The sequence below is a fragment of the Haliotis rubra genome, unplaced genomic scaffold, assembly GCF_003918875.1.
Source record: "Haliotis rubra isolate DU_JTF1 unplaced genomic scaffold, ASM391887v1 Scf98, whole genome shotgun sequence".
NCBI classification, from domain to species: domain Eukaryota; kingdom Metazoa; phylum Mollusca; class Gastropoda; order Lepetellida; family Haliotidae; genus Haliotis; species Haliotis rubra.
The window spans coordinates 74,613-85,950 of NW_025767723.1; the positions used below are offsets into that span (position 1 = coordinate 74,613).

Consider the following 11,338-nt stretch of genomic DNA (forward strand, 5'->3'; position numbering starts at 1 on the left):
AATGCGGTAACTTTTTATGGAGCAGGTGTGTTTGAATGCTAATAACATTTTTATTTTATTTTTCTGCGTTAAAAACAAAGTATTTTGATAGCGTAACCTTTGCTCTAGCCCCACATAACTTTCATGTTAATTGTACGGATAAAACTCTAGATATTCTTCAAAATACATTTACATACATTTGTATCTCATGACCTTCAAATTTCAAGGTCGAGCATATTTTTATAAACATTGTAAAATATGCTTTTTTAACTTTATTGTCACTTTTGGGGGATATAAAGACGTGTTATCACATAACAATGACTATGTATGCTTATTTTGATGATGTTTTACTCATGTTTAGACATTATTCATGAAAACTTTGTGAAAAGTTTAAAAACGATTTATACGGGGCTACTCTTACGGGATCAGATTTTCATATTGTATGTGGTAAATATATGTCTATTATCACCAAAATGGATAGACAAGATACCAATACAGAGATAGAATACTTAAACATATTTTTCTTAAGTGCAGAAATATTTTTAAAATGTTCCTAACCCAAAAAAATGGCTGAAAAAAGAAATTCATTTTAATAAAAAAATTTGGTATGAAAATCAAAGTGTTTTGTTGTTATTGAAACTTAACTCTAGCAACACACCAAATTTGGTTGAAAAATTCCTATTAATAAAAAATGAGTGATTATGCCTACCGGAAGTTCTAAACTATGTAATCTCTCGCGAAGTGCCGTGACCTACTTACGGGCCCTATTTTCACCATTGAGGGAGAATTCAGTGTTTTGGACTTTATGAAATATAGACTTAGTCTGTCTTAGTCCAAAAAAAATTACTGAAGAGCTCTGACTGTGTTTTAAAATTAGTAATCTACAATTAGTTGAATATTTGTAATATTCATAGTTCCGGACAAGTAGAAAACAAAACTACAACCCTAGCGGCTAGTTCGAATTATTGACTGCTCCTTTGTGTCATTTGATTCAATATATATGGCAGGTGTGGGTTTCTATCCGTCAGTCTGCCGACATGCCAACCGGCGAAGGCGACTTCCAAAGCATCTAACTCAACAACAACAACATCTATCCGTCGTCATCACTTGACTGCAGGACATAATTCAAGTCGAAGAGTGTAGATGACTACCAAAGAGGTATGTGTCTTTTTATGATTGATTAATGATGAGAGGAACTAACAAAATGAGTATTTTAAGCGTTGGAATTCAAAAACCTTCGTGTGCAGTGTGCACACACATATCATGGGACCCTCTATTATCACGGTAGTTAGAAATGTTGTCGCCATCGGGATTATGAACATCTACTGACATTTAGCATTTTATATATATTTTCAGTTGACTGATGTTTAATGTGACACATGGTCGCAACTCGTTTAATACCATTGCGGCAATATTCCGATTGTCTCATTTGACCTGGAAATGGAAGCAACTCTCTATTATCGCGGTATTGCTATTTTCTTACTATGACACTCGGTACAAGCAGATGACACTGTGAAACGTTTACTAAGACAAGTAACGAATCTAAATAGTTTGATCATTTAAATTAATAATATTTAGGAATTTCATTCACATTAGTAATATCATCATGTTTTTAACCCAAACATCTGAAACTTCTATTCATTTGGATACAAGGTAACAATAACGTTACAAAATATTGTTTTTCCGGCTTAAAACGCACCATACAAGTTGCTGCCGTGTGCAGAGTGAAGTTGCATAAATACGTCACTTCCTGTTGTTGCTGGACTAGCGTTATAAATGAAAAGGAAGATATTTGTTTTGGGAAGTAGTGGCCAATATGTGTGGATGGCTATACAGGGGTGAGAAGAAGCAGCGAGAGCATATTACTCAATCACCTCTCCGCTGTGACCAAGCAGACGAGGTGAGCATAGCGAGCGAATGAATTCCACCTACTGTAAAGCAGGCTGGAATTATGATTATGGGGTTTCCACTGTGAAAGCGGACAACCAGCAGCATAGCGATTGAGAACTTCTCACCTCAAACAGGCCATACACACCATGATGTTTTAATTCATGAACAGTGAATAAAAGGTACAATGTATACATATTAAATTTCCTAGACTGCAATGTACACTCAATCAGATAACGGGAACAAGTGAGCACGGGAGGGTGGGCGGGTTAATAGCTGTGCTTGCGACAGGCGAAGTTCGGTGGTGACGCCGAGAAGTGAGGAAACTCACCGTTATCTGTCGCTGCGTGGTGTGATGGCGTAGCAACTGATGACGCCATCTGTGACGTAATGTTTATGCGGCTGCGTGCCAAGGTCATGTTTATAAACAAAGGCACGTGGTATGGCGACGCCAACAATAACACCATTTAGCGGTTAGCGCTAAATGCGATTATTACTGGACTAGCGTTATAAATGAAAAGGAAGATATTTGTTTTGGGAAGTAGTGGCCAATATGTGTGGATGGCTATACAGGGGTGAGAAGTAGCGAGCGCATATTATTACTCAATCACCTCTCCGCTGTGACCAAGCAGACGAGGTGAGCATAGCGAAGCGAATGAATTCCACCTACTGTAAAGCAGGCTGGAATTATGATTATGGGGTTTCCACTGTGAAAGCGGACAACCAGCAGCATAGCGATTGAGAACTTCTCACCTCAAACAGGCCACCGCGAAAAATCGCCGCCATCCACACAGTACGATATAGGTATTAGAAAACCGTGGATAGATCGAACAGCAGAAACAATCCAAAATTAGCTAAAAATTATGAAAAGCGTGTGCTCACTTATTGCCGTTATTTTAGCATTATCTGAGTTAGTTGGCAGTTAAAGCATTGATAATATTGTGCACGAAAGAGTCCATTGCACTGAGTGACAGGTGCACCCGTCAAGCCAAGTAATGTTCGAGCTACATTTAACTGGATCAATCTGATCGTGGCGGACGCTGATCCCATGTAGCTCTTCAATTCTGTAAGCCAGTCTTCGATTGAGCTTTTTGCGAAAAGTTCAAACTTTTAATGTTCCCAGCCGCCCGGCCCGCGCAACCGCGTGGCAACATGAACGACCACACCAACCTGGTGTCCGGCAGACGTAGCTTGGCATACAGCAAATCGTATAGGATGTCGTCGTACATGCACCTGGCGGACATTTGGCACAAGTCGTTTGAACCTAAATGGATCACGAGCCATTTGGGAGTGGTGTTACCCGCAGAAGCCAAGAGATTGTTAAGGGAAGATCGGAAGTGGCGCCATCGCCTCCACCTCGGACATGCCATTGTGTAGTGCCAAGACGTTGCAAATGTTGCTCCAAGCTCCCCCTCGCTCTGGCCATGTAGCTGTCGCCAATTACCCAGGCCACATCTGTAACATAGATCGGACAGCAGAAAAATTGCTACAACAACGTAATTAATAGAAGCCAAGCTAGTAAATATTAACTAGATTAAGTTAATTATTTGTGAGTATTTTATTAGAACCTAATATAGCCTTGGTATGCGCGAGATGACCATCTACCATAATGCTGAATTATACTTTCATCCAAACCATTAATCGCCGCAGTTGTAGCAGCGCCTATTCTGAAAGAATGTGAGGTATACTGGGTCACGTCATAACCGACATGTGAAAGCGACTTATTGAGAATCGCCTGAAATTGATAGCGCGTTAGTGACGAGCCATCAAAATGGACAAAAAGCTGTGAGGTAGTGCATGGTCTGGACCTGAGATACCCAGCGAGAGCGCTAACAGGGCATAGTTCTGAGACAATAGGAGAAATTGAAAGCACTGTTCCTCTACCGAACTGGTCAGTTTTCGAAAACCTTATGCGCAATGTTAATCCCCGGTCGGAAAGTGAAACATCATTAATTTGCAGTGAAGTTTTTGAATCATCGGCCTGTGAACTGCAAACCAACTCGCTGATCCTAAGGAAACCAAAAAAGGCTACGGTAAATGCTGATTTAAACATCTGAGCTTCGTAAGAAGAGCTGCAGATAACAGGCAAAGCATTGACGATTAGCTGAAGAATAGGGAAAATGATGGGCTTTCGTATGTCCCGTTTAATTTTAATTTTATGCATTCCGATGATGGCTTTTCTAACCAGGAAATGTTCACAGTGATTGATAAAGTTATTTAGTTTATGCCAGGTGGATAAGGCTGAAATGTAGGCCCTTACAGTACGAGGTGATTTACCTTGAATTGACATGTAGCCTATGAATTGCAGAAGCTGGTCTAAGCAAATGGGCCCGTCTAGTTGTAGGCTAAACGCGCGCCTAAAATATTGGAGACATTGTAGTGCCGTGATATATGTGCGTCTTGTGTTGCGAGAGATAAAGAGGACGAGATTAGTCTACGAGATTCTGTCATACAATCTCCCAAATGTCTTTTGGTAAGCTGCTCTGTGTCTGGAGCCACGTGTTGAAATCTCTGCCACTGAAAGCGCAAAAGAGCGTCAGCTATAGCGTTATCATGCGTGCTAATGTACTTGGAGTGGAATATTATGTTGTGCTGCAAGGAGAGTAAGACTAAGCACCTAACTAACGCCATGACATTCTTGTTTTTGGATGATTGTTTGTTGATGATATGTACGACAGCTTGGTTGTCACATGTGAACATAACTTTTTTGTTGCTCAGACGATTTCCCCTCATTTTTAACACCACCACAATAGGAAATAATTCAAGGAGTATCATATCCTTGGTATAGCCTTTTTGTATCCATGTTTGAGGCCAGGAAGCACATGTCCAGCTGCCCTGGAAATACGCCCCGAAGCCGTGTGTGCTAGATGCATCTGTGAAGAGCTGTAAGTGTTGACCAGTAAGCCAAATAGAATCATGAAACACAGATACACCATTGTAGTGCTGCAGGAACTGTAACCATACTTGCAGGTCTTGTTTCATACCGTTAGTGAGTCTTATTTGATGATTGGGATGGACTTTTCTGCAAAGAGCATCGGTCAAGCGTCTACAAAAGGCCCTCCCGCACCTAACTGCGCGACACACAAAATACAGCTTACATAATAGGGATTGTAACTGGTGAACTTTTAGTTTACGCTTTTGTGACTGCAGTAAGGTTACAATTTCCTGACACAACTGATTGATTTTTTCTGGTGGTATTCTAATCTCCATAGAAACGGTGTCTATGGTTAGGCCCAGGAAAGTGATGGTCGTGGTTGGTTGAACTGTTTTTTCTTGTGCTATGGGAATGCCGAATTGTTGAAAAAGCTGAATGCTTGAATCTAACAGGTATTTACATTTACCTGATTGGGCTCGACCTCCCATTAGGAAATCATCTAGATAGTGCATGATGGATGTATTTGGTTATGCACCACTGCAAGAAACGGCTAAATGTTTCAAACAAGGCGCATGATATAGAACAGCCGAAAGGGAGACATTTGTCAAAATAATAATTTCCCTGAAAGTACATACCTAACAGGTGGAAATCCTCCGGACGCACTGGGAGCAAACGAAAAGCTGACTGAACATCGAATTTTGCTAATTGAGCGCCCTTGCCTAAACGCTGAACTAAACTTACCGCCTCATCGAACCGTGTGTACAGAACAGAGCAAAATTCCGCGGAAATTCCATCGGTGACGGACGATCCCCGGGGATGGGAGAGATGGTGTATAAGACGGTAGCTATCCGTGATTGTGGAGACATTTGATGCGTCAGATTTCTTTTTGACTAAACCAACGGGAGATACCTTGAGGTTTTGAATCGGGCGTGAGGGGAAAAGCCCGGCAATGCGACCAAGAGAGATTTCTTTCTGTAGCTTTATACTTACAATATCAGGAAGTTGCCTCGCTGATCTAAGGTTGGGAGCGTCGTTAGGAATGAACGAACCAGAGAACTGTAAATTAAAACCTGAGGTAAAACCTACCTGTAATAGATCAGCGTCTTTGGGGCATACGGCATAGTACGCAGCGATCCATGGAATTAGTGTGTTATATTTTATGGGTACCGGAGCTAACAACATTGGCTGTTGGAGGCAAGCTGGCCCTGTTTCGGAGCTGCACTTGTGCATTGTTTGTTGTTTTGGTACGAAAAGAATTGCATTGCCGGGCACCGTGGTTTGAACTTTTGCATTTGGAACATTTGTGGGGATACTTGCTCGATATTCTTGAACACTGGGAAAGATTAAAATCCCAGCAGACTTGTTTATCAGTCACTGCGGTGACTGACTAGCAGTGCTAGTCTTTGTATCTTTATCTTTAGGAGTATAGTACTGCCTACCCTGAACCATGTAACGGAGCCACAGATCGCCATCGATGGCTCCCCAGGAACGCGTGGGATCTCTAGCCATTTTATGGCGGAAATAGTAATCATAGGTGTACCACGAGTCATTACCGTACTTGTATGCAGCGCCCCGAACTGCGTCGACGTATCCTAACAGCTCTTGAACCGTACCTGGGTGTTTTTGCAGGTAAATACTCATAAAAATGTGGAAGGCCGTAGTCCAGGAGGCAATAGTGAGGGGTTTAGAAGATTGCTTACCTGCCGGTTTAAACATGACCTGACCTGACTGGTTATAAACCATTTGTAAAGGGACATCGTCCTCCTGGGCAAAGTTTTGAGAAGGAAGTAGTGTCTGGAAGTCTACTTAACTCGCCGTTCCATATTTTTGCCTTACAGAATTTTTAACGTGAGCTCCGACGTGGTCTGTTTGGTAAGAAAGTGGGGCAAACCCGCATTAACTGCTGTGGCATCGGACACCTGGCTGTTTGGGGAAGGCTTAGCTGTGAAGTTCCCCACCGAAGCTAGATTAGAAAGCCATTGTAGCGTGGCTCGAATGCTTGATGCAGAAGGAACTGTGCATGCAGCTATATCTGGATTAAACACAGTGCGCGCTGGCTGCCTACCGCTTGCTGAAACACAGAGTGCGCTGCGTCTGCAGCCGGGCTGTACTGCCGTGGTTTGGAGTAACGGTAGCGTTAGGGACGGTGCTGCTAACAGTAAGTTTGGATCTATATGAATGGGATTGTTAATTCCCTGATGTAAACCAGAACCCAAGCTAAACCTACCTTGCGCTTGAGCGCTCCGAGGGGATCTAAGGTCGGTCCTTGAATGTCCACCAGCAGGCTTTCTGTGCCGACTCCACTACTGTCCCGTGTTGTCCTGCGTGCTTCTTTCCAGCTGCAGGTTGCGGGACTATCCTGTGCTGTAACGCTGCTCTTCTTTTTGGGGGTCCCATTTCAGTTTGGCGGTGACGTTAGGTTGTTTAGCGGTGAATAGCTGTGCGCGACGACAGGCGAGTTCGGTGGTGACGTGAGAAGTGAGGAAACTCACCGTTATCTGTTCGCGTGGTGTGATGACGTAGCAACTGATGACGTCATCTGTGACGTAATATTTTTAGCACGAAAAATACGCAAATGACCTTATAGTTGTCGCAGGAATGCTTTTGATGAAGTAAGTTTTGATTCATGCTAGATGTAATGGGAGTAGGGGTCATGCTAGTTTCAAAATGTTCTAGAACTTACTGAAAAGATGAATGCTTTAATATTTCTCCGATTACACAAAACATTACAATGAAATAAATGACTTTTTCAAGAGGATGAATATAGTTTACGTAATTTGCATATGTAAACAGCCGATGCGGGCATGGTGTTTCTGCTTTCCCGATGTTTTCGCGTGCCGCGTTTATGTCTGATATCTTCCAAAAATGTATGTACAAGTTGAGAAATGTACCTTGATGGTCCAAAGATAAGTGTGTTAACCAATGCTAGCATCATGAGAGGTTTAGTGTATTGATACACATTATATTGTACATTCTCTTTCAGCATGTTTCAGCACTGTGATCATCACCTTGACTCGCAACCTCTTGCAGACAATACTGTTTTCTTCAAGATTTACTGATCATGGTATCAGGTTTGATGCATGCTAAAACAAAAATGACAGTACACTCACAACGATGATATGTTAACAAATATTGTTTATTACTATTATCTATATGTATTAACATAGGATTACATTATGGTTGTTTATCACTAACTAAACACTTTTACAAAGATTCCAAGTTTCTAGGGTTTCCAGGTATGCCAAGCCCAGGTTTGCGTTTTATGTACAGTCTTTTCGCACTCTGGTGTTCTGAGGTTTTACTGTAATTCCTCAAGAGATGTTTGGGCACACGTAAACTTACAAGTAATTTACGAAACTCCTTATAGCCAGTTGGTCTCAGAACCAAGAATAGAATATCGAATCAACTTTGTGAGGTTTGAATCTTTCAACACGTTTCCATTTGGCAACACAATTTCTAAATTATCCGTCACTGTCATGTTGCCTGTGTCGACTTTATGTTTGACAAATAGAAACAGAGACATTACTTTTCCTATAGTTCTCTTAGATTTAATGTTCTTCAGAAGATGATCAAGTACTGTAAACAAAAAGTCACTGCTGTTGTTGACAGGTTTCCGGTTCCCATCACATACATCGTTCCTTGAGGCAATGTTGCCTGTCGATTCATTCGCTGTCTGAGGAGGAAGAGGAGGCACTGTCGTCTGATGTTCCGGATTCCTCTCCTGACTCGCTGTCGCTGTCTCCATCATCGATGACTTGTTGTCTTCCTGTTTGGACATCAGGCTGTTGTACGTGTCCCTCGACAGGAGCATCATGCCTTGGCCATGACGAGTCAGCGACAGGTAAGCCAGTAAAATTCTTATGCACACACACAAAACTGTATGATGTGAGACCAGTAGCTGACGTTTCTCACGACTTCTCACCGTCTTGCTCGCTAGAGTCCTTATGAGCTTTTTGTATCGTCGCAGTTGAATTTTATCAGGATCGGAGATGGGTATGATACCGCGTAGGATGATATATATCATTGTGATAATAGCTTTGAATTGTTCACCAGAAAGATGTGTCAGCAAAGCTTTCCTTTGCTTGGTGTTTTTCCACGAGCTCGCTCATGATGTAGGATTTGAAACAATCGTGGTTCAGATGTCACGGGTGAATTTTTACTCCGTTCAATCACAAAATAGATTGTACCTCCCCAACGATTCGGAATGTTGATACATCGAGTTTTGACAACACCTTAAAGCTCGTCGATAGCTTGTGACTTTGCTGGTATACCACTTTTCACACTGAAGCAAACTACTCTCCGACGATGTTGTTGGTGTGTAAGCCACTGCGATATTCCTTCTTATCCATACTCGAATCACAAACTGATTCTTTATTCAAGATGTGTTCTGCTATATAGCTATTTTGGTAAATACACTGTGCACACATCTCCAGGAAATATCCCTGTTCGTAAACGACCGTAGCGCTCGTCGGCATAGGGAGATGCATCGATGAGTAGATAGTTGTATTTCTTCCCCTCTATGGCATCTTTCAACGATTCCTGAAATACTTGGATTGTCCGGGGAACATTTGAGAAGCCAAGATTTTGTATTCGTGAGCTGACCTTGGATTAGAGAGAAGAATGAAATAATGAGTGTTTAAGGACATGGTTCTGTTGCATTCGCCTTTGGGATAAGCCGACTGTTGAATATTGATCACCGTGATGCCTAAATGATGAGAGAGAGTAGTATACAGGTGCAACATGAGTTGATTCTTACATATCTGCATCATTAAATCATCAAAACCAGCAACACATGTTTTTCCGACTGAACAGACCAGGATCTCAGTTCATCTTCTGTGGGAAGTGTGTCGTGAAACTGAATGTTGGGGTTGTAATGTTGCATGTCACTGTACACATCTTGCCAAACTGCATAGCAATACACGATCAAGTTAGGCGGTGGTTGAAACATGTCCTTGGTGTGTTTCAACATCTGTTTTACCAAATGGGTTTTGCCAGATGAACTTCCTCCTATGATAGAGGGGGCGGTGGGGTAGTCTAGTGGTTAAAGCGTTGTCTCGTCACGCCGAAGACCCGGGTTCGAATCCCCACATGGGTACAATATGTGAAGCCCATTTCTGGTGTCCCCCGCCATGATATTGCTGGAATATTGCTAAAAGCGGCGTAAAACCAAACTCAGTCAGTCAGTCCTCCTATGATAGATATACTTGTAGGTGTTGGAAACCGTACCGTACCAATGTCCTGAGACAACTGAACTCATCGTGGTCCGTGCACATGGACTTATACCATGTGTTTTCATTCACAACATAAAGCTATTTTTCTAGTCTAATTTTGTTATTATTATTATTATTGATGTTTTCCACGAGTACAACATATATTCAATACTATAATGGACAGAATTCAGTACTGTGTCATGAACAGCATTTGGAACACTAAACAACATTCACTAATATTACATATATGTCTGATTAGTACATGATAAACACGAATCTGCACAATATCTGAAATAGTGACAAATAAATGTGGATACGTATTCATCATTGATGAAATGATCATTCCTATGAAACTGCCGTACAATATCATTCAGGCGTAAATCGGCTTTGAATTTACATAAAAGATAGTGCAATGTAAACAGACCACACATATTCGATTTTGAAGATTGTAATTGTCTTGTATTGCGAGTGTAGCAACTACTATTTTCATACTTCATATAGTGATCAAATACCCTATCTACGGGCTGCTCCGCCAAACTTGTCAAAAAATTCGGTTTGGCTCCCTTTGAAAAACATCGCAATCCAGTGGCGACCCTCGTGTAAACGGTTCTCGGTGTTGACAATTAGTCCAACGCCTTTAGCACGCATGCTCGGCGTGAGCACAGGTAAAGAGTCTTTAGCAAAAACACCTAGGACACGAGATCGTAAACTCGGGTTGGACAGAAGGAAATATGTTTTCGTTTTTAGCTTGGGTTAGAGCGCCCGAATACACCCGTCGCTATGCGTATATGCACGTGGGTTTTAAAATCTCGTGCATTTCGTGGGGATAGCTGACGACAGCGTTAATCAGTTTAACATCGGCAGTTAGTCAGACATATTGCTAAGGGACACGGTCGTCCATATCGAGCTCCAGCCAGGAGTTACAAATTACTTAGTAGATTGCTTCCATTATCGGGAAGCCTAGAAGCTTAGTTAACATTCACACTTTCGGTGAATGTACAGCGGGGATTTTCATTGGGTTTACTGTTTTGTTTCGGTTTTGGTGTATTAAATGTTCAGACATAATTATTTTGACTTTTCGCTTATTTTATAAATGGGGAATACTTAACTGCCTCATTCCCATATGGTAGCAGAGCGTGGTTTCAAGCGTAAATTAATTAATCAATGGTAAGTCAATTAATCAGTTATGTCTGACATACAGGAAAAAGGCTCTGTAAAAATGGTCAGTTCAAACCCCAAGAACCAAACGGGTCTCAGTCACAACTTGAGGGCATTTTGAAACTGAAACAACAAAACCAATGCAAAGTCAGCCTTCACCAAAGCTAAAAATAAGTTGTACAGTCTACTAGAATCACTTAATCAACCATCTCGCATACAGACATAAGAG

At 41.7% G+C, this 11,338-nt stretch overlaps 1 long non-coding RNA gene across 1 annotated transcript; it reads left to right on the forward strand.

Annotated features, from left to right (window-relative positions):
* Nucleotides 1–1,068: 1,068 nt before the first annotated feature.
* LOC124265440 lies at nt 1,069–8,549 on the forward strand. Its single transcript, XR_006895453.1, has 3 exons — nt 1,069–1,137; nt 7,725–7,805; nt 8,351–8,549. It is a non-coding gene; the product is annotated as an uncharacterized LOC124265440 (long non-coding RNA).
* The last annotated feature ends 2,789 nt before the right edge of the window (nt 8,550–11,338 follow it).